Here is a 27,327-nt window from a genome sequence, read left to right as displayed (position 1 = left end):
GAAGTGGTTTGCCATTCCCTTCTCCACATGCTAATTAGGGTACTGTGGAAGGACTGATGCTAAAGCTGAAACTCCAATACTTTGGCCACCTCATGTGATGAGTTGACTCACTGGAAAAGACTCTGATGCTGGGAGGGTTTGGGGGTGGGAGGAGAAGGGGACGACAGAGAATGAGATGGCTGGATGGCATCACTGACTCGATGGACATGAGTTTGAGTGAACTCCAGGAGTTGGTGATGGACAGGGAGGCCTGGCATGCTGTGATACATGGGGTCGCAAAGAGTCAGACACGACTGAGCGACTGAACTGAACTGAACTGAAGCACAGATATGAAACAAGCTGAAGCCTTATTTAAAAATCTTAAACCTGTCCAGGTTTTATTCATCTGCTTGAATTAAAGCATACAGTGACTGTCAGAGAGACATAGCTAAACTCCTCTGTTTTGAATTTATATATATCAGAAGCCTTATCAACTGCTGGCAGGCAGTTGGATTACATGCACATTTCAAGAATCAAAGGCTACATGAGGAAAACAGAATAATATTCTTTCATCATCAAAAACCCTTTGGAATGGATTATAAGTAAGAATTTTATATCTTTTTTCATACAAGCTGAAACTGGAGGCCTCTTCTTCCTGTTGAATTTTGTTTTTTTTGACACAGAGCCTGATTTTCAGAGTAAGTGGGTATTGAGGACTTTCAGCTTTGGACAAGCAGTTACGGGGACTTACATCTCAACATAGACATTTTTTATTGCAAGTAAATGCTAGACAATGAATTATTTTGCTTGAATAGACAAAACTGAAGGATAAGATAAGCTTGTTTTCTGAAGAGGATGGTTTTTAAATGTTCTGGACAGAGTTGTTTTCTTCATGTAATGGAACAAATAGCCTCCTGCTTGAGTCTTGAGAACAATTCTACAGTCTTCCCTGACAGCTTCCCTACCCACCACCACAAGAACCTTTCACCATATTACTGTACACAGATAATTCTCCACCACCAAAATTATGTTTAAAGTTCTCCTATGAGGTACGTTCCTCTGGGGTTTCCTGTGCCATGGACTATGCTTCATGGTACTTTCATTCAACACTGTCTTCTGTCTAATACTTTGTACCAAATTTTGGAATCTCCAGATATCTTTTGATTTAGGAAACAAATACTACACAAATATTTCAAACCTGATAAATTTGTGTATAATAAATATGCAAATAAAATATAAGGACCCAAAATTGGCATAGTAAAATCTTATTGTTAATAAAGAGTTTGGAGAAGGGGAAAGAGGGGAAGAGGACTTATGTTCCAAGCAGAAACTTAACAGAATTATTTCAACAACATCATTTATGCCATTTTAATTTTTTTAAATTAAGAAACAAAGGACTGGTGAAAGCATCTTTGACTGGGAGTCAGAAACCCTGGGTTTCAGAAGCAGTTCTATCTTTAGGCTGTGGTTCCAGCTGTAAGTCAAACACTTAACCTATCAGGACATCAGTTCCCACATCTATGAAATGGAAAAAATACACTTAACTCTAAACTACAGGTGTTAAAAAGGTATTTTTCAAAAAGGGATAAAGTCAGGGCTCTTGCACAGATAAAGAAATGAACCGTGTTAACTATTTTATTTATTTAATGTATAATCAGTGAAGGAGCCAGATATTATAAACCAGTTCAAAAGAGAAAGATGGCATAATTTTAAGATGACATTCTTAAACTGATCTACAGACTCAATGAAATCCCTATCAAAATCCTGTGCTGTGTTTAGTCACAGTCATGTCCAACTCTTTGTGACCCCATGGACTCCTCTGTCCATGGGATTTCCCAGGCAAGAATACTGGAGTGGATTGCCACTTCCTTCTCCAGGAGATCTTCCCAACCCAGGGATCAAACCCAGGTCTCCTGCATTGCAGACGGATTCTTTACCACCTGAGTCACCAGGGAAGCCCTAGTTGGCTTCTTTGAAGAAGTTAATAATCTAATACTAGAATTGATTTGGAAATTCAGTGGATTCAGAGTAGCCAACAATCTTGAAAAAGAACAACAAAATGAAAGGACTTACATTTCCTAATTTCAAAGCTTACCACAAGGTTACATTAATCAAAACGGTGTAGTACTGGCATAAAGACTGACATGGAAATGAGTGGAATAGAACGGAGAGTCTAGAAATTAACCCTCACACTTAACAGTCAGTTGCTTTCAAAAAGAGCACCAAGAAAATTCAATGAGGAAAGAATACTCTTTCCAACAAATGATGCTTGGACAACTAAATGGATATGCATCCATGCAAAACATAAACATATAAAAAGTTAGACCCCACCTAATACCATATACAAAAAACTCACCAAAATGAATCAAAGGCCTAAATATAAGAGTAAAAAATAAAACTTTTTGTAAAAAACATATATAAATCTTGAATTTAGATTAGGCAATGGTTTCTTAGATATGACACCAAGAATATAAGCAACCAAAGAAAAGTTTGACTTTGTCACAATTAAGAACCTGTGCTATAAATGATACCATCAAGAAAATGAAAAGATAATTCATAAAATGGGAAAAATATTTGGAAATGATATATTTGATTAGGGGGACTTGCACCTGGAATATAGAGAGAGAACTCTTAGAAATCAATGGTAAAAACAACAAAAAGACAAATACTCTGATTAAAATGTGCTAAGGGTTTGACTAGGCATTTCTCCCAAGAAGATATACAAATGACCAATAAGCCTATGAAAAGATGCTCAACATCGTTAACTATCAGGGAAATGCAAATTAAAACCATAATGAGATACCACTTCATACCCATTAGGATGGCAATAATCAAAACTACAGATAATAAAAAGTGTTGGCAAGGATATGGAGAAATTAGAACCCTCAAAAGCTGCTTGTGGGAATGTAAAATGACATATCCACTTTGGAAATGATCTGGAAACATAGAGTTATCATATGACCCAGCATTTATACTCTTAGGGGAATACCCCCAGAGAAATGAAAATATATGTTTACAGAAAAACTCGGACACAAATGTTCGTAGCAGCATTATTCATAATGGCATGGTGGAAACAACTCAGATGCCCATCAATGAATGAAAAGATAAACAAAATATGCTATATCCATGAACTGAAATATTATTCAGTCATAAAAAGAAATGAAGCACTTATACATACCACAACATGAATGAACTGTGAAAATATTATGGTAAGTTCAGGAAGCTAGGCACAAAACTACATGATTCCATTTTTGTAAAATGTCCATAATAGGCAAATCCATAGTAACAGAATGTAGGTAAGTGGTTGCCTAGGGTTGGAAGTTTGGGGAGAAATGAGAAGTGCCTGCTAATAGGTATGGGGTTTCTTTTGGGGGGTAATAAGAATCTTCTAAAATTGACGTGATGGTATTTGCACAACTCTGTGAATATACTAAAAACCAGTGAATTGTCCCCTTTAAATGGGTAAGTTATATGGTATGTAAATTTTCTCTCTTTGAAGCTGTCAGTTTTAAAAATAAGTATCTATTTTTACAATATTCAAATTCAGTAATATAGTTCATGTATGAATTACAATGTACTCTTATAAACTAAAGTATTATATATTACAATATGCAATGCTTCACTCTTTTAAATTTGAAACACAGAAGCTCCTAGTGGTCACACAGAATGACAGAGTTGAAGTAAAAATATTAGAGGGCCTGGAGGTCACAGATGGGAGAAGTCAGAAAGCTTTTCTTTTGCTTGTGAAGAAGAAGTAAACCATTATCATGTGACAGTGCCCGTTGAGCACATAGCTTTTAGGAGCTGAGCTTGGTCCCTGGCTGAAAGTCAGCAGGAAGATCAGGACGTCCGTCTTATAATTGAAAGCAGCTGTTCTAATGACAACCTGAGTGAGCTTGGAAGAGAACCCGGAACCCAGCTGAGAGCTGCAGTACAGAAGATACCTTGATTGCAGCCTTGTGCAACTCTTGAGGAGAGGTCCCAATTAAGCTGTGCAGGGACTCCAGATCCCTGGAAAAATGTGAGATAATGAGTAGGTGTTGTTTAAAGCTGCTAAATTTATTATACAGCAATAGAAAGCTACTACATGAACATCTATGGGAGTGGGATGGAAGAGCTGAGATGGAGTTAGCATGTGGGGTCTGTGTTTGCATCTGAATTTCTGCATTTGCTGTTGCTAAAGGACTATGAGCTGAATAACCGAAGAACAATGTAACCAGCAGGAAGTCTTCCAATGGGCAGTGCAGTCAACAGAGAGAAAATGGATGCTTAGAGACAGACGACTGGGCATGTATTAGGGGCAAACTAGTGAAGCCTCCTAAAGAGGCCCTCCATGCCTAGAGACAGAGGCTAGCCACTACCTCATTGGACATATGAAGTTGGAAGATGGTTATCTGTTAGGGGAGATTGTTGAGTGGTGTGAAGAATACTGTTTGAATACATAAAATTTTTTGAAAAACTTTTATGTCTAACACACCACTAACCAATATTTTGTTGTTCATAGTCTCAATCCATGTGGGGAACTTGTTAAAAATGCAGATTTCCTGAACCTCACCCAAATCTACTAAATCAGATTTGCTAGAGGATGGGACTCAGAACTCTGCATTTTAAGATGCTGACTAGGTAACTCACATAGGTGCTAATATTTGAAATCCAGTAATCCTTCACCTTCTGCGGTTAGAAAAATTAAAGATGGAGGTCCCCTCTGTTTGTAATTTAAAAAGAAAGAGAAAGAAGGAGGGAGAGTGAGAGGGGAGAGAGAGAGAGAAGGAGGAGAAGAAAGGAGGATGAAGAAGGAGAACGAAATGCCTAATTATTAAAAATGTGCATTGAAGATGTGCTCCATTGCCAAAGAGTAAGAGCCATGTGTACCACACAGAATATTTGACATCTCTGGGAAGCATCTTCATTCCCATTTCTCCCTCAACCCTACCAGGGTTAACTGCTAGAGCAGGTGGAGGTGACAGGAAGCGGAGCTCAAGCAGCCTGGTTGGCAACTGAATCACAGCAGGAAGGGCTTCGTTTCCTGCTTGTCTTCTCTTACTGGAATATAGTATTAGACCCTAAGACAAAGCTCAGATTGAAGCCGGCCCCACCCCACCCTTCTTCTCCTTGCTTCTTTTCTGTAAGTCATGCTTTCAGTGTTTGGAGTCTGGCAGCTGCAAGGCATGGTTGCTAGGTAACAGTTTCCCAGCACAAAGAACCCTCAGCTGGGAAGGTCAGGTCTGTCAGTGTGAAACAGCTGTACAGAATTTTTATTTGTCTTCCTCTTGTTTTGGTTAATCACAGGGCATGAAACCAGAATCAAACTTTTCATAGAAATGAAAAATGCTGGAGGATACCAGTTCAGCTGCTGCTGCTTTTTTCTTTTTTTTGCTGTTCACCAAATCACAGCCTTTCTACTGTGCCTCAATAGAGCCCCAACAAGCTTGGCAGGCAGCAGGTGGAGGCAGGAGGTGGAGGGGTCAGGTGTTTCTTAGCCTCTTAGCGTCTGGGTTGGGGAGGACATAGTTGAACCAGGAGCTGAGAAGGTAACTCCCTTTTTCAAACTGCCCGACAGTTTCATATTTTAGGATTCAGGTTGCCAGATTAAATACAGAACACCCAGTTACAATCTGAGTTAAAGATAAACATTAAAAAACTCAAATGTAACTGTCTTTTTATTTGCTAAATCTGGAATCCTACCTAGTATGCAATCAATTTGGTGTGAATTTTGCATGGGATTGATACCAAAAGAGTAATCAAAGTAGAAAGAGCCATTCTGATGGTGTTGTGGAGGGTCAAGCCTCACACCTGGCTTGGCACTGCTTTGACAAGTATGCTGGAAACTGAGGCAAAGAAAAGGCTGAATCCATTTCTCTTGTGAACACCTTCCTTTATAGTTTTCCCTTAGATGCTACTATAGGGACTAAATATGATTGTCATGCTCTGAAATAAAAACACATGATTGATAATCAGGAGGCCCAGGATGTACGACTGTAACCAGTGGTGTGACCTTGAACAAGTCACTGCTCTTTTAGGGCTTCTGTTGCCTTTCCTATGCTCTGAAAGAGGTTGGACTAGAACATGGTTTTCATGGTGCTCCTCCTCCATCAGCAGCATCAGCACCACTTGGGAATTTGTAGAAGTGCAGATTACCAGATTACATACCTTCTGAATCAGAAACTCTAGGGGTGGGGCCCTCAATCTGGTTTAACAAGCCCTCTGGGTGATTCTGATGCAAGCTCACATTTGAGAACCAGTGAGCTAGAGAATGTATAAGGGTCCTTTCAGCTCTCACTTTCATTGGTTTAGTTTACTGTTTGGCAAGACCCAGTGGTCACCTGGTTATTTGAAATGGCATGTTCTCCTCATTCCCACCCTCCATAGGGGTTTATTCCAAATTAGTTTGTCTGGGCTGTATTTCGTAGTACAGAAATCTCTATCAGTTCAGTTCAGTTCAGTTCAGTCGCTCAGTCGTGTCTGACTCTTTGCGACCCCATGAATCACAGCACGCCAGGCCTCCCTGTCCATCACCAACTCCTGGAGTTCACTCAAACTCATGTCCATCAAGTCGGTGATGCCATCCAGCCATCTCGTTCTCTGTCGTCCCCTTCTCCTCCAGCCCCCAATCCTTCCCAGCATCAGAGTCTTTTCCAGTGAGTCAACTCATCACATGAGGTGGCCAAAGTATTGCAGTTTCAGCTTTAGCATCAATCCTTCCAATGAACACCCAGGATTGAAATCTCTATAGCCTCTCTTCTTTTCATACATTCCCTTTCCTTCTTAGGCAGGGACTTCTAAGGACCATTTTGCCAAAAGACCAGTGTCGAGGTGAAGGTTTCTGGAAGGGTCAGCAAGGCTACCAACTGCTGTTTGCATGCTTCTCATCACTAGATTAAAGGCTCTGTCTGTGGTAGTGTTGATAATGCAGGAATAACTAGCTAAGAACACATTTCCATCCACTTGGTTCTTTGAGCCACGGCTACCTTCAATTCTGATTTTTCCTTAAAACTCTGTTTTCTAAAGCCCTCCCCTGTTTCATTCCTGGTTCTTCCTATAGAACAATATCAAACCCATTCCACTATCTTTATAAATACCTGATTGCTAAGGGAGGCAAGCAGGATAAAGAGGAGAAACTCAGGGAGCTAAAATGTGGCCCGTACCCTGTTTCTCACAGTTAACATCCAGTGGTGTTGTCCATGGTGCTGAATATTGTTGTCAATCCTAACTTTGGAAATCTTTGTGGCAAGTGTAGGCAAAGTAGGGGAAATTGGATTGTTGTAGTAGTCTGTCCTTTGTTTCATTTCCCACTGGAGACAACCTAATGAATTTGGTAATCACATCATGCCACTTAGTCAAGATGACCAAGGCAGTTATATTGTTGTATAGGCCAGTGCCTTTCCCTGGTGCTTTTCCAGTGAGTAGCTGAGAAAGGTGTTCCTAGCTTGGGTAACTGTATTTTATTCTGATAGAGAGAACTCTGTGTAGTTTGTGTTTACTTAAGAGCAACAGATTATTTTCCAGGTGCTGCACTGTAAACATAAATGAGTGGGGGGACCCTAAGATATGAAGTTAGCAATCAAGAGAAGGACTCACAAATCATTTGAAACTTCAATCAACTTGAAGGGTAAGGAAACTCAAGGATGCTGCCTTAGTGCTGCATAGGCTATTCACAGAAAGCTTCTTAAATCTACTCTGGGGTATGCTTGAGTGGGTGGATAGTGGGAATCACATAATGACTGTAGAGGGGATTAGCCTAACCCTCTTTCCAGGCCTGCCCAATGAGCCTTGGTTTCTTTGCCTCCGTTGGGGTTCTCATTATGGCATAGGCTTTACTTTAATAACTTTGAGAGAGAACTCCTTTGTGTCCATAGTGGTGATATATCCCACATAGGCATCTACTCTCAAATTTCAATGCAATTTTATGGACTCTAAAATCAGGGATCAAAGTTGGAAAAGGACAGATGCAAGAAGCCCATGGCTGTTACTCTAATGAGCCTGGGTTTGTTTAGGAGAGAATAAGGAATGATATATCCAATTCCAAATCTCTTTAAAGTGTCACAGTCAATTATAGATTGTCACCCTAAGAAAGTTACTAAGCCTCTTTGAGCCTTAGTCTTATCATCTGTAAAATGGATACAATGATACTGCTGCTGCTGCTGCTGCTGCTGCTGCTAAGTCGCTTCATTCGTGTCCGACTCTGTGCGACCCCGTAGACGGCAGCCAACCAGGCTCCGCCATCCCTGGGATTCACCAGGCAAGAACACTGGAGTGGGTTGCCATTTCCTTCTCCAATGTGTGAAAGTGAAAAGTGAAAGTGAAGTTGCTCAGTCGTGTCCAACTAGTAGCAACCCCATGGACTGCAGCCCACCAGGCTCCTCTGTCCATGCGATTTTCTAGGCAAGAGTACTGGAGTGGCTTGCCATTGCCTTCTCCGACAATGATACTAGGTAGTATTTATTGAATAATTACAATATCCCAGACACTATTCCTACTTCAGAAGTCTCTTGTGATAACATAGCTTTCATAGAGTCCATGGTGCATAGTAGGCACTCAAAACTGGCATCTATTAATATTATTATTGATTTTTAAAATTTGTTTTACTTCTGAGGGTCCTGGATTCAATTGGGCCATGCATGTTAGTTTGGACTCTATTTTCAGCCAGGAGTTGATGCTACCTAATGTTAGCTCTTAGCAAGTCTGAGATATTTGTCCCAGAAACCACAATTTTTCCTAGAAACAAGAGTAAATACAACTAGTTTTTCCTATTTCTTGGCTCAGCACACAACATTGTTGTGTACTAGTAACCTTGAAAGAGGACTAGAGCACTCCCTAAGATACGTGACTCCTTGGATTGAAGGTCAGAGTATCCAAACAGACAACATTTCCTAAAGGACTGAGTCAGTTCTGTTCATCAGAATTCACACAAATATTTTTTCCTCTTCTGTGGAATCAGGAGGGCTTTCCAGATGGTTCAGTGGTAAAGAATCCGCCTACCAATGCAGGAGACACAGGAGACATGGGTTCAATTCCTAGGTCAGAGAGATCCCCTTGAGAAGGAAATGGCAACCCACTCCAGTATTCTTGCCTGGAAAATCCCATGGACAGAGGAGCCTGGCAGGCTGCAGTCTTTGGGGTCACAAAGAGTTGGACACGACTGAGTGACTGAGCATGCAGCACATGGAATTAGGACAGGGAAGGTATTTCTGGTGTCTTGAACTTGGTCCCTGTGTTCCTACAGCACTATACTTAAATGAAATGCTCAGCCGCTGTGGGACTAGAAGGATAATAGAATACTGGCTAGAAAGATCAGCCTTGGTGTGTTTTGGCCACAAGTTCAATAACTTGTATCAAATACACAGTAATGATTCTCTGGGGACATTAACTCCGTGGGTGTTGCGATAATGGAACACTGACCTTCCTAACAGAGAACCTCACTTCATTGCATTGTTATCAGCTTTCCTCTATTGGAAAGAACCTCTTAATTGCTGACTTCATCATAACCCCAGGCACTTGTTTAGCTAAGTTGCCAGCTATTTCCCTTCCCTGGTGGAAGGGTCCCTCATAGCTGTCACATGATTAAAAGAAGCCTGGCAATCTGAGATTCCAAAAGAGCACTGGGCCTGAAGTCTTAGCACCCCTTCTCATCTTGTTCCCACTCCCGTTGCTGCCTGCCTGCTGAACAGAGCTTCCAAAGCTTTGCAATAAATTTAATAGCCATTCACAGGATTTCTCGAAGAAGGCAATGGCAAGCCACTCCAGTACTCTTGCCTGGAAAATCCCATGGATGGAGGAGCCTGGTGGGCTGCAGTCCGTGGGGTCGCTAAGGGTCAGACACGACTGAGCGACGTCACTTTCACTTTTCACTTTCACACATTGGAGAAGGAAATGGCAACCCACTCCAGTGTTCTTGCCTGGAGAATCCCAGGGACGGGGGAGCCTGGTGGGCTTCCATCTATGGGGTCACACAGAGTCGGACACGACTGAAATGACTTAGCAGCAGCAGCAGCATAGGATTTCTGATGGTGATAAAAGAAGTACTGTTCTGTTTTCAGCTGTCGCTGTGCTTCCTCTTAAGGCTCGGTTAAAGAGTTTACTACTAGACACCCATCTGCTCCCTGCCCAGAGCATGCCACTCTCTTCCCTTTGCCAACCAACCAGTATCATCCAGCCTGTTAGAAAGGAGTGGCCCAATAAGGAAGACTGAGGAGTAAGATGGCTCTGTGCAATGCTACCTTACTTTGGAAGAAAATGGGTTCTGGTTGCACATAAAAAGCCACCTTGAATAGGGTGTGGATAATTGTCCAATTTAATGGGATTCTCATTAGGAGGAAGGGTCGCATAGTGTAGCCTGAGTGAGCCCTGCCTGTTCTCTGGTACCGTGGAGATGTTAATCACGCAGCTCCTGGCAAGTCTGTCAGAGCTGAAGCGGATGATGTCACTGATATTCCAGCAAGCTCTTTGTCTGAGTGGCTGCAGCACTCAGACAGCTGCAGAACCAAGCGCCAGGGCGCTGAATGTGTTAATGGGAAAAAGCTCTTCCCCTGGTTCTTTCTTCCAGAGGGACGTTTTCACAAGGACCTTTGTGTGTTGTTCAGTACCGTGGCCGGTCTTATTGCTGATGATTCTCAGAGTCACCACGGAAAGGACATTATTAGGAACACAATAGATACAGATGATCATGCCAAGGTGTGGACCAGCAACGTTGGGCTGCTGAGATATTTAAGCTTTTTCTGTGCTTGCATCAAAGGTTCCATTCCTTCGTTTGGACTCTGTAAGTGAACACAATATAAATAACTGGGAAATCTATATGATACAGTGTGCGATACAATACACAACCCTTTTGAGCTCTTACTCTGTGCGTCAGGCATAGAGGCAAAAGCGCACTAGGCAACAGTATGGGAGTCCGATCCTTAACATCAAAGCACTTTGGATTATACTCTGGCTCTTCCAAGTATTAGCTGTGTGATTCTGGGCAAGGCACTTCCCCATTATAAGCCTCTTTTCCTATCTGTCATGGGGATCCTAACAGTAGGGGGGATTAGATGAGATAATCCATGCAATTAGCTCAGTGCCTAGCCAATTGTAAGCATGTTAACTTAATTAACATTAACTTTATTGCTAATTTATTTATGTTATCTCACTTAGGTCTTCCATTCAACCTGGTGTGATAGCTACTATTATGATCCCTATTTTATAGGTGAGGAAACAGGGGTTCATACAGGTTAACTTGCCTAAAATCTCACAAATAGCAATTGGCTGAGCTGGACTTGCCCTCAAGCTAGCTGACTCCAGTGCTATTAGCTAATAAGCTCGACTGACGCAATTACAAAGGGCTGGGGAGCTGGAATTTAAGTCTCTCCTTAAGGGGTTCTCCACCTCAGCTACAAATTGAAATCCTCTGGAGAAAATCAGAACAGAACACTGATGGCCCCTCAGGTGTGGGGGTGAGTGTTCACTGGGAAGATTCGTGATTTTTTTTTTTATATCTTGATGAAAGTTTGTACTATACAGGTACATGCATTTGTCAAAACTCATCAAATGGTATATTTACAATTTGTACATTTCACTGAATGAAACAAATATTGAACTCATTAATTATATGCTTACAGAAGTATTTAAGGGTGAAGTGTCTACAGCATATTTTGAAACATATCCAGAAATAAGATGGGTTGATAGAAGGACAGGTATACCTTAAAACAATTTAGCAAATGCTAATTATAGGATCTAGGAGACACAGACTATTATGTGTTTGAATATGTTCATAATAAAATGTTGTAAAAATAAATTAGAATCACTTGGGGAGCTTTTTAAAAATGCTCATGGATAGGATCCCCTCAGAATTTCAGAAGTAAGTTAGTCTGGAGTAGGGAGCCCAGGTATAGGTTTTTTAAAAAACTCTCCAGGTGAATCTCAAGGGCCTTTAAAACAAACACAATGTGCTCTGGACTCTCAAAGCCAACTCACAATAAGTGTCCCTGGGTTCAAAACTGAAAGCGTCCTGATAAGGTCAGTCAGTGATAGCACATCCCTCCTTCTCTCTTGTATTATCTCCACTCTGTACCCTCTACCCCTAACTTCAAACATTTCCTCTAACTGAAAGCAGCACTGGGAAGAACTGTAATGCAGAGCACCAGGTAAATTATAGGTAGAAGCCACCTTCCTCTCCCACCCACTCCCATCCACTAGATTGTTGCCCCAGGTTCTGCCCTGATGCAAAGAGCTGACTCACTGTAAAAGACCCTGATGCTGGGAAAGACTGAGGGCAGAAGGAGAAGGGGACGACAGAGGATGAGATGGTTGGATGGTGTCATCGACTCGATGGACATGAGTTTGAGCAAGCTCTGGTAGTTGGGGATGGACAGAGGAGCCTGGCAAGCTGCAGTCCATGGGGTCATAAAGAGTCAGACATAACTGAGCAACTGAACAGCAACAAGGCCTCTACTTTGCAGCTGCTGGAGAGGAAGACACTCAACTTCTGGCGAAGTGGTAGACCAGACACTTAGAGCTGAACACAGGTTGTGGGATCATAGAAAAGTGAGCCCAAAGTTGCCTGGATTTTAGCTCTTGTCTTGCCACCTCTTGTTTTTAAGGAGCTGGTGGGGGATTGTGTTATCAACAAGCATCATTTAGGTCTCTTCTAGAGAAGCAGAAACCCCAGGATCCCAGAGTTTCAGCCTGTGCGCTTTCGTAAGTGCACTGAGCATATATTTGCTGCCAACCCTACATAGAATTTCTCTCTCTCTCTCTCTCTCTGTGTCTCTCACCTCCCCTTTCTTTCCCTTTCTGTCAACTCCCCCCTCTCCCTTCCCTCTGTTCAAGTTTCATGGATCTATAATGGCTTTTATGTGGGAAGGAACTCATGTTGTAAATGACCCATACGTTAAAGTCATATAAAAATATTTCCTTCTGCAATCAATGTGCCAGGGGTCACAGGCTGCTGATTCAGCCGAGAAACAGTGAACTAGGTCATTTTATCATTGATGTAACTCAGAGATGGGATTATTATCTCCCCTGAATAGGCAGTTCTGCCAGGAGAAGCAAAGACTCTTTAATTAGATTGACATATGGCCAAAGAAGCATTGTGTGAAATTTGTGTCAGACTATAGTGGAACCATTTGGTGAACCAGTGTAGTCACCAGTAGTTTGGAGGGAAATGAAATTAGCCATATGCTAGATCAAGTCAAAACAGCTACTCCTGGAGTAATGTTCTAATATCTAAACCTACTTTTTGGCCTGGCCAGAAACAAAGTTGAGTAGAGAAATACATTTGCTTTGAATGGCTTCTCTCCACTTCTAAGCACTATGCGTCCTGTTAACATTCCTGGCAACCCAAATTCTCCCAATGCCTTGGACCTGCCCTAATCCACAACTATACACAGGGCCAGGGTTTTTTAAAAGTTGGTAGACACTCCACCCATGATGCATGATATATTTATGGGTTTCCTAGATAAGCATTTCAAATTCTAATACTTATATTTGGCTTTAGATGTACTAGAAAAAAAATGGCACATCTGTCCTATTATTTCATCACTATTACTATTTAGGATGAGACTAATTTCTATGGACAGAAAAATGGTCAGTTTTTTAAAAAGTGTATGTGAAAAAAAAAAGTGTATGTGGAGATGGGAAAAATTCTGAAGATTATACTTGAATGACTGAAAATTAATAAAGTATGCTATAGACCAGTGGTTTTCAATCTGAGGTGATCTATTCTACCCCCCACCAGCCCACAATGGGATATTTAGCAATGTCTGGAGATAGTTTTGTTTGTTCCAACGTGGTGGGAGGGGTGCTACTGGCATCCAGTAGGTGTAGGGATACTAATAAACACTCTAATGCATAGGACAGTTCCCCCACCCCCTGCAAGAAAGAATTATCTGTCCCAAATGTTAGTAGTGCTAAGGCTGAAAAACTCTGCTGTAGACCCGTGCTTCTCAGAAGTGCCTACGAGTCAAATAGGAATCTTGTGTAAGTGCAGCTTCTGATTCAGGAAGTCTGAGGTGAGGTCTGAGCTTCTGCGCTTCTGAAAAGCCTTAAGGTGATGCTCTTACTGCTGTTCCATGGACCACACATTGAGTAGCAAGGACCTGTAACTTCCCTCTTTCTCCCTCCACCAAATGCCATTGAGATAGAGTTCCATACCCTCAAGGCTCTGCTCAGGGAGGGTTTGGTTATTCTGAGAAATGACTAAGGAGTAATGGCTGAAAATAAATTAACGTGTTTCTTGCCATTTAGCAGGGCCATCAAAGTCTTAAACCAAAGATTAATTTGGTTGATACTTTCAGGAACTAAGCATAGCCAAAAAGATACATTTTGCTCTGGGGTACCTTTTGGAGAAGAGATAGAATTTTCCATAAGAGGCAGGCACACCCAGGCTGGGTTTGTAAAAATGGTTTGTTTTGTTCATTTTCATTTGCCTGGCACCCAGCACAGTGTCAAGCTCAAAGTAGATGCCCAAAATGTGTTTGTTGAACCAACTGACAAGTTATACATAGCTCTATAGATAGCTATTAGAAAAACAGAGGAAAGTATCTACTGGGGCAGAACGCTGTCATGAACCTCTTTCAAGGTCAGAAAGGAATGCCTTTTGGCATCTTTTTATGTGAATGAGTACCATTAAACTGAATGTATCTTCCCAAAATATACTTCTTACCCCTTGGATGGCAGCAGGATCACTTAAAATGTTTCTTGTTATAAATCTTTAGAGCAGGGTGGGCGTTTGGGGGGCACTTTACTGTTCCTTTGTCAGAAAGGAAGCTTTGTGGTAAAGGATTGAAGACCCAGGACCTATGAGAAGAAACTGGGCCAAACAGGGGGATCCTCCAGCTGTGTTGGCTTGAGCTGTCAAGGTACCTCTTCCCACTACCTTTGACTCTTGGAAATGTGTGCAATTTGACATGTGCCAGCCATAGGGCCACTACTGTGCCACACGCTTCCTTTTGTGGACCTGCCACACACCAGAAAGTACCCCTTTGGGAGTCATTCCCTTGGATAATACAGGTTTTCTAAAAGTTCTTGTTAAAATATATGGAACTAGTATACAGAAAGAATAGATTGGTTGCCTAGGGCTGGGGAAGTTGGAGGGATTTTGAGAGTGACTGCTAATAGGTACAAGGTTTCTTTTGTTTGGTTTTAAATATTTTTATCTATTTATTTATCTGGCTGCACTGGGTATTAGTTGTGGCATGCAGGATCTTCAATCTTCTTTGTGGCATGCAAACTCTTAGTTGCAGCATGTAGGATCTAGTTCCCTGACTAGGGATTGAACCTGGGCCCCCTTCATTAGGAGTGTAGAGTCTTAGCCACTGAACCACCAGGGAAATCCCTAAGGTTTCTTTTTGGAGTGATGGAAGTGTCCTAAAATTGATTGTGGTCATGGTTGCACAGCTTTGTGACTATGTTAAACCCACTGAATTGTATACTTTAGATGGGTAATTGTATAGCATGTGAATTCTCTCTCAATAAAACTGTTATAAAAATACATAAATATATGAATTAAATTAGGAGATACAGATTAAGAGATAACTAGGGGAACCTTAGTGGACTTCCCTGGTGGCTTAGACGGTAGAAGGGTCTGCCTACAATGTGGGAGACCCAGGTTTGATCCCTGGGTCGGGAAGATCCCCCTGGATAAGGAAATGGCAACCCACTCCAGTACTCTTGCCTGGAAAATCCCATGGACAGATGGAGGAGCCTGGTGGGCTACAGTCTATGGAGTCGCAAAGAGTCGGACATGACTGAGTGACTTCACTTTTCACTTTCAGGGGAAACTTGGAGAACCTCATGTAAGGGAGAAAAGATGGGTCCATCCACAGGGATGGAAACATGGAAACAAGAGGTACAGGGTAGTAATCAGGATTCTTCAATTTTCAATTCTGCATAAACTCATATCTAGTCTCTTGAATCCAGTTGCCAGTAACCCCAACTGTTACCAACGTGTTCCAACATTAGATTGATAGGAGCCAGGAAATATTCAAATGTAGTGAACAAAAAGATTCAGGTCCCCTAAGATAAAATAATCATGGCATAATTAATAAAGCATAGGGTTTGGCACTACCCTGTGGTTCTGGAAGGTCTTTAAATTCAATCAGCCAATTGGACCATTGTTGTTTTCCACAGAGAGCTGCAGGACCTGAGGCCTGAGAAAAATGGATATTTTTTTTCATTGAAATGGAGACTATGGTTTTGGAAGAGGCAATGTTAAAACCACACTTATCTCATATAGCCTGGTGGCTGAAGATTCCAAAACCACAGAGGGAGAACCCCTGTCTCTCCACATGTGGCTTTCCATGAACCCACTGTAATTTTAATAGTTTGGCACGTCACAGATGAAGCATAAATGGCAGGGTCACTTCAATAAATGTGTTTGAGAAAACAGAAATGGCAGGGTGTGGGACCTAGATCCCCTATTCCTACAGCTGAGCTCATGCAAGTTGAACACGCAAGTATCAATAGTATGGTTTTGAACGTAATAAAGAGCTCTCTCACCCTCCACCTTATGTCTTGGAAATGCCTTGGAAGGAAAAATACCGTATTTAGCTATTTAGCAAGATTATGTTTACATCTTGCTATAAATAAAGGGTCTTAGGAGTAGAACAGGATGGCTTGTTCAACTCAGGAAAAGAATGGCTGTCCTAGGAAGGGAATGACAACTAGGAGTTTGGGGGCTAACAAAACAAATTGGTCTTTTTCTCAGTTTTGCTCTAAGCTTCCCCTGATTACTGTGACCAGTAATTCTTGGACTTGGAAATATGAATTGAGAAGAGGCTATTACTGGGACCCAGTATCGTGAACCCGCTGCCAGCAGCACTGAGTAATCTACTACACGGCGCATTGTTATTTGTGACTCCCTCAGGCCCCGTTAGTGCAAGAGGAACCTAGGACAAAGGACAGACTACAAGAAAACAAAGGAAATAGGCATTCAGTAGAGTTATTAAATATGTATTTCACAGCAAAGAATTATCTCTATTGGACTCCAACTGGAGGTAGTCCAGCATTTGGCCTGCAACTGACCCTGGGTACAATAAAACCCCAAATTTCAAGAAAGCATTGTGGAAACTCCTCTGATTGAACTCATCTCGCTTTGTAGAAGACAGTGGGTTATTTACAAGGCATATCCTGCCACGTTCCCTTTCCTGCTATGAGGATATTTTATCATCTCTCCAGATTTCACACCAGGGTCAGTCTCACTTGGCTCTGTTTTCTTTGTGCCTGCAGATCTCAAATTGTCAGGGAACATCTTGTCAGGAAAAGGCCAGATGGGCAGACAGGGAAGTGATCCAGCCCCTGAGGAAATAAAGTGCTCAACCTGTCTGCACTCCCTTGGGGCACCAGAGTGAGGGGCCAGACAGACAGGGACGCAAGAGGAGGTTCCTCCAACTTTGCGCAGAGCTGCAGAAACCTGGGCCACACGAGCACTTTTGGAGTGTAGGGAGCAGGAAATTCCAATTTCCATGTTGTGAGCTAACAGGATGAAATCTGATACCACCCTCCCTATGCTCTGGAAATGAACTCAGTCCTCTCTTTGAATTGGGGTCTCGGAGCCACAGAACCTCATAATGCAATTTTCACTCCCCAGGCCCTTGTAAGAGGCAAAGTGAAATATTGGTGATACGTGGTCTAATTAAGGGCTCAAACTGAAGGGAACTCTCACTAGTTTTACATTTTGATTCCTGAGAGATGTTTTTCTCTGGCGATCACGTGGCAAACAGATTTTAGACAAAAGCAATTCAGTGTCATTTTGGCATCCTCTACAACTAGCAATGTTTGATACATGGTGCTTAGTAAATGTGTCTTTAAAGAGTAAGCCTGACTTCTGACATTAACCTCTTCTTATCGATTTGGAATATAAGCACAGATGCCATCCCTTCCATGGCCTCTGAATTGATTATGCCCTGGGGGCCTGGAAAATATCTAAATAAAACAGACAGGAAGAGTCAAGCATTGTTAGCCAGGGAACCATGCTTCTGATTGTTCTGTGAGTCGATTCTGGGGTGAGATCTAGTTGGCTTCCTCTTCTCAGCCTTGGCCCTTAGCCCAGTGGTTTTGACCCACAGCTGTGTCTCTGGAATGATTACTTTCTACAGTCTTATTGGGTTTCCTGATTGCTATCCCTGTTCCCCGTCCCATGAGCTGAACATTAGTCCACAGATGTCAGGGGAAGAGACTTGACTTTTACTGTCTAATTGCTTTAGTGGTGATAAGTCAGAGTACAGTTCTGGGTTAAGGAGTCCCAAGTCAACTTACCTAGAAAAGGAGCAGTCAGAGAGCAAGGTCAAGTTCTAAAGGCCAGGGTTGAAATTCACAGGCCAGGGATCTGAGAACAGAATAGAGACAATTCACTGGTTTTAAGTTTGGAAATGTAGGATAGGTTGTGAAGATTCATTTCATAACATTATGCTAATGGTGTATTCAATCAATGGTTCTCAACCCAGGGACGATTTTGCTAGGGGCCATTTAATAATGTCTAGACATATTTTTGATTGTCACAACTCTGGGAGTGCTGCTATCATTTAGTGGATAGTGGTTGAGGATGCTGCTAGACTTCCTACAATGCACAAGACAGCCCCACACAGCAGAAAATTATCCAACTCAGATGTCTGTATTAGAGGCACAAGATACACATTTTAGATCACAACTATATGAAATATTAAAAAGATACTGGATCACTTCTCAGTCTTTTGAATAAGATCAAGCATAGTATCTGTTCTTATCAGTTTAATACCTGATACATCCTCTATCTGAGGACACTATATTAAATGGATTTTTGTAGCAGGGAGTTGGAATAGGAGCTTGCTCCACCCACTCCAAGCATCAGCCTGGTATTTCAATACTTCCAGGAATGGTGCATCCTCTCCGGGGACAAAACTGCCAGTCCAAATGAAAGTGCTGTTCTAAACTCGCAGGCAGCTGGATTTTTGAAGCCCTGACACTCAGGTCTGAACTATCAGGGTCAGTCTCATCAGGCTCCATCCTCATTTCTCATGCCTCACACCCATCTCTTCTCTGTTGTCCAAGCTCCTCCCATATCTCCTTAAAAAAAAAAAAAAGATACTGGAAGGATACACATCATAGTTATCATAGGGGAGTGTTTAGGTGGCAGGATAATGCATATTTTTTTCTTTTCTCTGGCCTGGAAATTCTCTAACATAACTATGTTGCCTTTAAATTTTAAATTGATTTTTAATTACATAAATAATATCTGGACACATTGTGCTTATAAAATATTGTGGTATTACAGATAAGACTGTGAAGATGTCTTTGACAAACCTGGCTTCTTCCACCTCAGACCCCTTCCCAGAGATAACCAGTTTTGTGGCTACAACTTTTCAGAGCTTTATGTATATATACTTTTATACATATATTGTGTATAACTATGGAAATATATCTACTGTGTCATTGGTTTTTACAGATTCATAGTATTCTATAGTTTAATTTCCCTACTAAATAACATTTCGTTTGCTTCCAGTCTGGGGTTATTATGACAAATGCTGCATTGTATGTGCCTCCTTGAACATGCTTGCCAGGGTTTCCAAAAGGGTATAAAAATTACTGGGTTATGGAAAACACACATTTAAAATTTTATCAGTTACGACCAATTGCCTTCCAGAGAGCTGACAAATTTAATTTCCTGAAAACCTCACTAACACTTGATATTTTGGGGGTTTAAACTTGAATGAAACTTTTGGCAAACCCAAGTTTGTTTTTCATGCTTGCCAATCTGATAGTTGAGAAATAGTGTAATTCTTTTGTTTTAGTTTTAATTTGCATTTCCCTTGTTATTGCTGAGATGGACCATCTTCCTCATGTATTTGTTGAATCTGTCATATATTCTCCTCAGTGATGTTCACATCCCTTGCTCACTTTTATAAGACCTTTCCAATAGTTTAAAACACAGAAATCAGTCTACCAAGTGTCTTGTCTGTCCTTCCTCCCTCACACAGATCCTGAATCCCACCCAGACCAAAATGACCCCTTTTTGCCATTCCTGAGAACTCAAGAGCATAGCTATATTAGGAAACAAATTAGCAAGGCCCATTCCCACCACGGTTCTGTGTTTCCCTGGACTGTGAGCCTTTGCTATGCCAGCATCTTGACACTGAATAGCCAGCAGGTACTGCCAGTCAGATTCGCTCCAGTCAAATACAAATCTGATATGTGATGAAGCATAAAGGAGCATGAAAGGCAGCGTGTGAACTGAATGTTATCTGCTGCCCGTGCAAATGGCAATTAGGACCATTAAATTTCAGTTAATCTTCATTAAGAACATCTGTTGTCTAGCCCACATGAGAAAACCAAAGATGGGGTTGGGTGATTGTGACACTCCCGATAAGTAGTTGTATCAGCGAGTTTCCTGCCCACCCTCAGGCATAAACTGAAAGAGATGTGGCAAGGAAAAGTATGAAAAGTATAACATGTGATATATACTGACTAAGGAATAAAACTAGATGTATAGCATCTTCAAGACTCTTAGGTATTATTTGAAACTAGAGTGCTTGTAAGCTATGGCCCTTGTGGCGGAGAAGATGAATGATTAGTCCTAGTGAATTTCAAGATCACCAAATGGGGGTTCCAGAGTCTCAGCCAAAACTGGCTCTTGAGTGGTCCTCTATGCTCTTTTGGTTGCCCTATCCCATACACCCTCCTACTGTGTCCACTGGGGTCCTGATCTTTGCCGGGGGACTGTGAATACAAACCATTTCAAATCACCACTACCAACATGTTGCTTGACTGCCATTCTTCTGTCTCTCATGTACATGACATCTTCTGCCTTATCAGTCTCCCAGTTGGCTTGTATCTGTGATGGAGCAGATGTTCTCACCAGTTCCAAAGAGGTATTAGGGGAAGGGGAAGGACTTCTGCACCTTTGTCTGAGTTTTAGGCAGGTTAGGTTCTTCCTTACCATCAACTACTATGGTGATGGTCTTCTTTTCTAAGTCAGTGGCAGGGGGTGGGGGAGTCAGATAAGGAGGTAGATAGCTAGACAAGTAGTGTAAATTGTCTTCCTTTGTATAGGTGTCATGTAGCTCACCTTGGTAGCCTTACCACAGTTGTAATTTTCCATTTGTTTGGGTGGCCATTTGATCAATATGTTTGCCCTAGCAGCATGTAAGTAGCGTGAGTGCCCAAACCATGTCTATTTTTGTTCATCAGTGTACCCCCAGCACTTGGCATGACATCTACCACATAGGTGCTAAATATAATTTTTGGACCTAAAAAGCCAAAAAGTTGTGATTCGGATGTTTTTAAAATGAAGAAAAGCCAGGTATTCGGGCAGGAGAATATGAAGAGGCAGGGGCTTCCCTGGTGGCTCAGACAGTAAAGAATCCGCCTGCAATGTGGGAGACCCAGGTTTGATCCCTGAGTCAGGAAGACCCCTTGGAGAAGGGAATAGCTACCCAGTCCAGTATTCTTGCCTGGGAATCCATGGACAAAGGAGCCTGGTGGGCTACAATCCATGGGGTCGCAAAAAGTCGAACATGACTGAAGGACTAAGCATGCACACACACGTGGGAAGAGGCATTTTTCAAAGGTGGGGCATCTTACCATCTCTCTACTCTCATCCCAGGGAGACATCTCACCCTGTGAGTCTGCCTTTGTATAAGGCTGTCCCTTGCCACAGTCTGGAGAAGGAAATGGCAACCCACTCCAGTACTCTTGCCTGGAAAATGCCATGGATGGAGGAGCCTGGTAGGCTACAGTCCATGGGGTTGCAAAGAGTTGGACATGACTGAGCAGCTTCACTTCACTCACTTCATACTTTATCACTAGAGAAGGAAATGACAACCCACTCCAGTATACTTGCCTGGAGAATCCTGTGAACATAGGAGCCTGGCATACTGTTGTCCAAGGGGTCGCAGAGAGTCGGACACGACTGATGTGACTAAGTACGCACACAGTTGCCACAGTCATCCCCTAACTTGTCAATAGTGCTTTCATCTAGGAAGGTTGTGAGTGATCGAGAATGAAGCCCACCTTTGAGAGTCTAGTATTTTCCTGTGATCTCAACGCCACTGTCTTCTCCACAACAAATGCTCATTAGCAGGCACAAGCCTATCTTGCTCTTTGAAGCCTAAGGGTAAAATTGTGCCAGCAAGTTGTGTAGCTGAGATGGCCAGTGGGGGTAGGGACTGAATACCCCAGGAAACTATATTTACGTTAAAATTGAAACAAGGACATACCAGTACATTTCTTGTATCATAATTGCTCCTAAGATCTGCCAAAATATCACTCAGTGTCTCTCAAAGAGAACTGACATAGAAGGAGAAAAGGATGAAAGGTAATGCAGTGCTGGAAATGGAACAAAGATGGTATTTAGAACAAACTTTGACTCAAACTTTGATTCTAGAGAATTCTTGTGAACTGAAGTAGTGATGGTTTCTCCATCTCTTCTCAACCATTCCATTTTACCTCTTCAAACCCTGCTCTTTTCCCACAATCCTTTTCTTGACCTTTTATCTATTACTGTGAATTCTTGCAAGGCCTTTCTTATATTTCTGTCCCATCGACAGAAAAAAAGAAGATTCTAACTGAATCCCTAGCCTTTCCCATATGACCCAGGATCCTGATACAGAAATGAAGAGCAAGCTCAAATCATGAATGTTTTTACCACAGCAGCTCCATGGTTGCCACTAACTGGAATACCTCTTTTTCATAAAACCCAGAGATTTCCAAGGAGACCATTGCTAATCCCTTAAACTCAAGACGTAGATAAAGCAGTTGGCTTGGTTATCACTAATTTCATTTTCATGCTTGTGTTTGCCATCATTCACTGAAGAACAAAAACAAGTCAGCTATGATAAGGGTAAACCCTGGATTAGCATTGTGTATTGTAGCTGTAAATTTTGCTGTAAAGGAAAGGTACAAATGATTTGAAATCAGTTATAGAGGAAACAAGAAGCTACAAATGAACCTTTGATGGAAAATAACTTGTTTATTTCCTTAGCTGGGTATTTGGGATTGGTTTATGTTTCACATTTTATAAGGAGATAGTTCCCAATAGACCTGAAGATTGGGTTTATAATAACAGTTTAACAGCCTAGCTGAAATTAATAAAACCAAACTTCAAAAGGTGTATAAATGAAAGCAAGAATTTGAAGTCTAGCTATTTTATTTTATTTATTTTTTTTGAAGTCTAGCTGTTTTAAAGATACTGACAATTTCCCCTCTTAGAAGCATGAAACTTTTTAGGGCCAAAGACTTTACTCATCACCCAGTTTCATTTTCCATGCAAAATAAAATCTCTTCTTATTGTAAGTGATCTTTTAAACTCTGAACATCTCCCAATCAAGAAACTCATTGCTTTTTATAACCACACATAATATGTTAGTCCATTATCATTTCTGGCTGATTCAAGCAACCCAAAAGCATAAATAGAATTTTGGATTTATTTATGTCTTTTTTTGTAGAAAATGAAATTAAAATATTTTAATTTTGGCAAAATCAAATTTATTATTGTTTCTGTTTTATGGCTACTGTGTTTTGGGTCTTGCTGAAGAAGGCCTTCTTTACCCAAAGATGATAAAAATTATTCTTCTATATTTTCTTCAAACATTTTTTTTTCTTTTATGTTCATCTTTTTTTGTATGTTTTTAGTGTAAGCTGGGAGGAAGGGTCTACCTTTTTTCAAATAGATAGGCAAGGTCTCAATCAAATTTATGAAATAATTACTTGTTTCTTTATTGACAAGAAATTTCATCTTAACTATCAATTCATCTATAAGTTCCATTTATGGACTAATTTCTCTATTCCTGTCCTAGTATTACCCTATTTCAAATACTATAGTCTATTTTGACATCTGATATTGTAAGTCCCCTCTTATTGGGAGTTCGCCCCCACCAATATTGTTTGCTATCCTTGTACATTTTATCTTCTATATGAACTTTAGAATTGGTTTGTCAATTTTCATAAATGTTCTATTGAGACTTTTATTTGCATTGCTTTGAATTTTATATATATATTTAGGGAGATTTGAAATGTTTAAAACCTATTTTTAAATGAAAATCTCTTACTTTATTTTATAAAGACTTTATAGTTTTCAATCCAAGTAATAAGTCCAATGCATTTCTGAAATTTATTCTTTGTTGTTGTTCTGTTACTAAGTAGGTGATACCATCCAACCATCTCATCCTCTGATATCAAGATATCTTATAATTTTGCTTGCTTTTGTGAGTGGAATGCTTTTATTATAACTGTTTATAAATGACTATTCCTGGAGTCCAGAAAGCTATTATTTTTATAAATTGATCTTCTTTGTGGCCACCTTGCTGAACTATCGTTTTGGAGTAAATGGTTTTTTAGTTAATTTTCTGAGTAGACAATCATACAGTATGAAAACAGTGATAATTTTTTTCTCTTATTTTGAAAAATTTATTCCTCATTTTCTACTCTTATTGTAATCTCATTACTTTGTAAAGCTACATCTTTAAAAGTTGCTTCTTATAAATCAAAATCTCTTCTGAAATTTTTTTGTCTAATAGTTCCAGTTCAGTTTTTTAGAACTAAACAGAATAAGATAATTCCCTTTTCTATAGGATAACCATTCAAATATTTGAGTGTGTTTATCATACTCTCTACATCTTCAGTTTTCCAAGATAAGCAACTCAATTATTTTCAATATATATACCTTTCCCACCCTGAGTCGTCTTTCCTTAATTGCACTCCATTTTGTAAATGTGCCTCTTAAAGCATAATGTCCAGATTGGAAGAGAGTTCAGATATTGTCTGATTCTTGCAGAACATAGAGAAGCTGTACATTGCAACATTAAAGCTAAAGGCTTTATTTTTTTTTTTTTGCAATGGAATCCTTTTATAAATGAAGTCTTAGCTAGAACCCTAATCCTTAAAACAGCTAACTGTGAAGTTTCTCTTTGTTGAAATGAAAGGAGGGTGAGAGGTTATAGAACCTTTATCATTTCAACTTCCTCCTTGTTTCCCAAGTAGCCAGCCCAAGGAGAATCCTGAGAGTCTCAAGAACATTTGAAAATCATGAATAGAGTCCAACTTCTTCAGAGATGATGTGGACTAGAGAAGAGAAATGACTCACTAAGGCCACAGAGTTACTTAGCAAAACTGATAGAACTAAACTTTAGGTCTCTTAACTTCCATTCCAGAGATCTTTTAATGATGTCATACTATTCCTCACTATTAGCCATCCCCCACTTTAATGACTCATATTAACCTTAAGATCAACTAAAATCCTAGGGCCACTGTTAATATCCATTTTGTTCCATCTTATACTGTTGAATTTGGAGATATAAATGTGGAACTTTATTAAGTGTCTTAAGTACACGCTCTCCTAGAACTCAAAGGAGTGTTAGAAATCCTTTGTTTTGGCCCATCAGTCCTGCCTTTAAACTTTTTTTCTAAATCTTGATTCTGTCATCCAACATCAATCTCTTTTGGCAAGGCCCTTGAAATAAGACTATAACTTGTACTGATATTCAACCCCCAGTTCTTCAATTTACCAACAAATACATAACCAAGACCTAACTTCAAAAACTTCAGACTCACATTTTATTTTTGTGGCATTTCTCCTCTCTTACCTGGAGAATTCCTAATCATCTCTTGAGACCCATTTCAATTGCCAACTCCTCTGTGAAGCTGTGAAGGCTTCCCAGGTGGCTCAGCACTAAAGAATTTGCCTACAATGCAGGAGACACAGGAGATGTGGGTTCGATCCCTGGGTGGGGAAGATCCCCTGGAGGAGGAAATGGCAACCCACTTAGAGTATTCTTGCCATGGACAGAGGAGCCTCATGGGCTACAGTCCATGGGGTCATGAAGAGTTGACACGACTGAGGGACTGAGCACTATGAAATGTTACTATGTCCGAATTCCTCATCCTTTAGGCAGTGTTGACAGGCCCCATTTATATACAATAGAATTGTATTAAATAACATACTTCCTCTGCTATTTTATGAATTCCTTCTGGTCTTATATATTCTTTGCATCCCCAGGACCTGAGCCTGGGTCAGCAGGTGGACTGTGGTGACTATCTACTGAGGAAGACTGTGAGGTTGGGTAGGAACTCAGTGCAAGAGTGTTGTGAGGCATGAGCCATGAGCTCAGGAGGCAAAGTTTTGCCCAAGGCATAGTCAGTATTCAAGTATGTTTTTAAATGTGTTTTTGCATCCACACCCTGAGATGTCTACTTTATCAAAAGAAAAGTAAACTGGGCATAGCTTGTGTCAACCCTTGTTTGTGTCTACTATCATAATTTCTCTTGAGTATTCACAAACAATATTCTAATAACCCTTTTAAGATATTTTTTTTTCTGGGTACCAACATCAAGTTAATTATCGGTTTGTATTTTCTGAGATATACTTCTTGCCCTTTTCAAAAAGTAGGACAACATTTTCTCGTCTTTAGTCTTCTGGCTCCTCTTCCATTTTCCAAGAACTTTCCAGGTGGTGGTGACTCATTTGGAGAAAATGGCCCTTTTCACTCGGACCTTTCAACAGCATTGTTTGTAATGGTCAGGGGCCATGACTAGGAGAGCTGTTTCTTGGAAAAGGTCTATTTGAATTGGGCAAATCAGAGGCTGAAGTCAGGATGGCCAATAAATGTGTTATTGACAGAGGCCTGGCCTAGAAAGACAGCCAAGTCTAGGGAGGCAGTTTTCTCTGAACCTTGGCCCAGCAAGCGTTTCAGATGGCTCTTCCTGTCTCTCTTCCCTTCCCCTTCTCTTGGCTTCATGTTCTCCTCTTGCTCTAGTTTGTCTCCTCTGAGCTGAATTTGGATGCTAAAGTGTAACCTCAGCACAAAAATGACCAGAAAAATGCACATCTGCCCTTGAGTTTCAGATGAGGACCTAGGTCAGTGACTGTTAGTGACAGAGAAAATAAACAAAACAGTTTCAAGAAATTGCAGATATTAGGTTAATAATAGATACACTTCAGCTGTATATATGTGAAAAAGAGAATATCAGCTATGTAGATACACACAAATACAGTAAAATGATGATTCATTAGAATACTGAAAGCAACAGATTTTTTCTGAATCTACCACGTGTCCAGTCCTGGGCTAGACACTGAGAGGGGACAAAGAAATGATCTTAAAGATGTTACAGTAATTTTGTAAAGTCTTCTACCTTAATAAGTCTTCCCTCATAGCTCAGTTGATAAAGAATCTGCCTGCAATGCAAGAGACCTGGGTTCGATTCCTGGGTTGGAAAGACCCCATATAGAAGGAAATGGCAACCCACTCCAGTATGCTTGCCTGGAGAATCTTATGGACAGAGGAGCCTAGTGGGAACCTGGTCCATGGCATTGCAAGAGTCGGATATGACTTAGCGACTAAACCACCACCTTAATAAGAGAGTGGCAAATAGCCAAAATCTGGTGTTCAGGCTTTTTTTTTTTAA

The 27,327-nt window shown here is 40.8% G+C and overlaps 1 protein-coding gene and 1 non-coding gene across 2 annotated transcripts in view; both read left to right on the top strand.

The window, feature by feature from the left end:
* The window catches only part of DCX (doublecortin), a 159,483-nt gene that overhangs the window by 37,181 nt on the left and 94,975 nt on the right, over positions 1-27,327 (top strand). The window lies entirely within an intron of this gene.
* LOC129535355 (U2 spliceosomal RNA) lies at positions 18,629-18,819 on the top strand. Its single transcript, XR_008681628.2, has one exon. It is a non-coding gene; the product is annotated as a U2 spliceosomal RNA (small nuclear RNA).

The sequence above is a fragment of the Moschus berezovskii genome, chromosome X (assembly GCF_049115385.1).
Source record: "Moschus berezovskii isolate FMDL1 chromosome X, NW_MosBer_1.0, whole genome shotgun sequence".
NCBI lineage: Eukaryota > Metazoa > Chordata > Mammalia > Artiodactyla > Moschidae > Moschus > Moschus berezovskii.
Note: the sequence above shows the minus strand (reverse complement) of the source record. Positions and strands in the feature narration are given on the sequence as shown.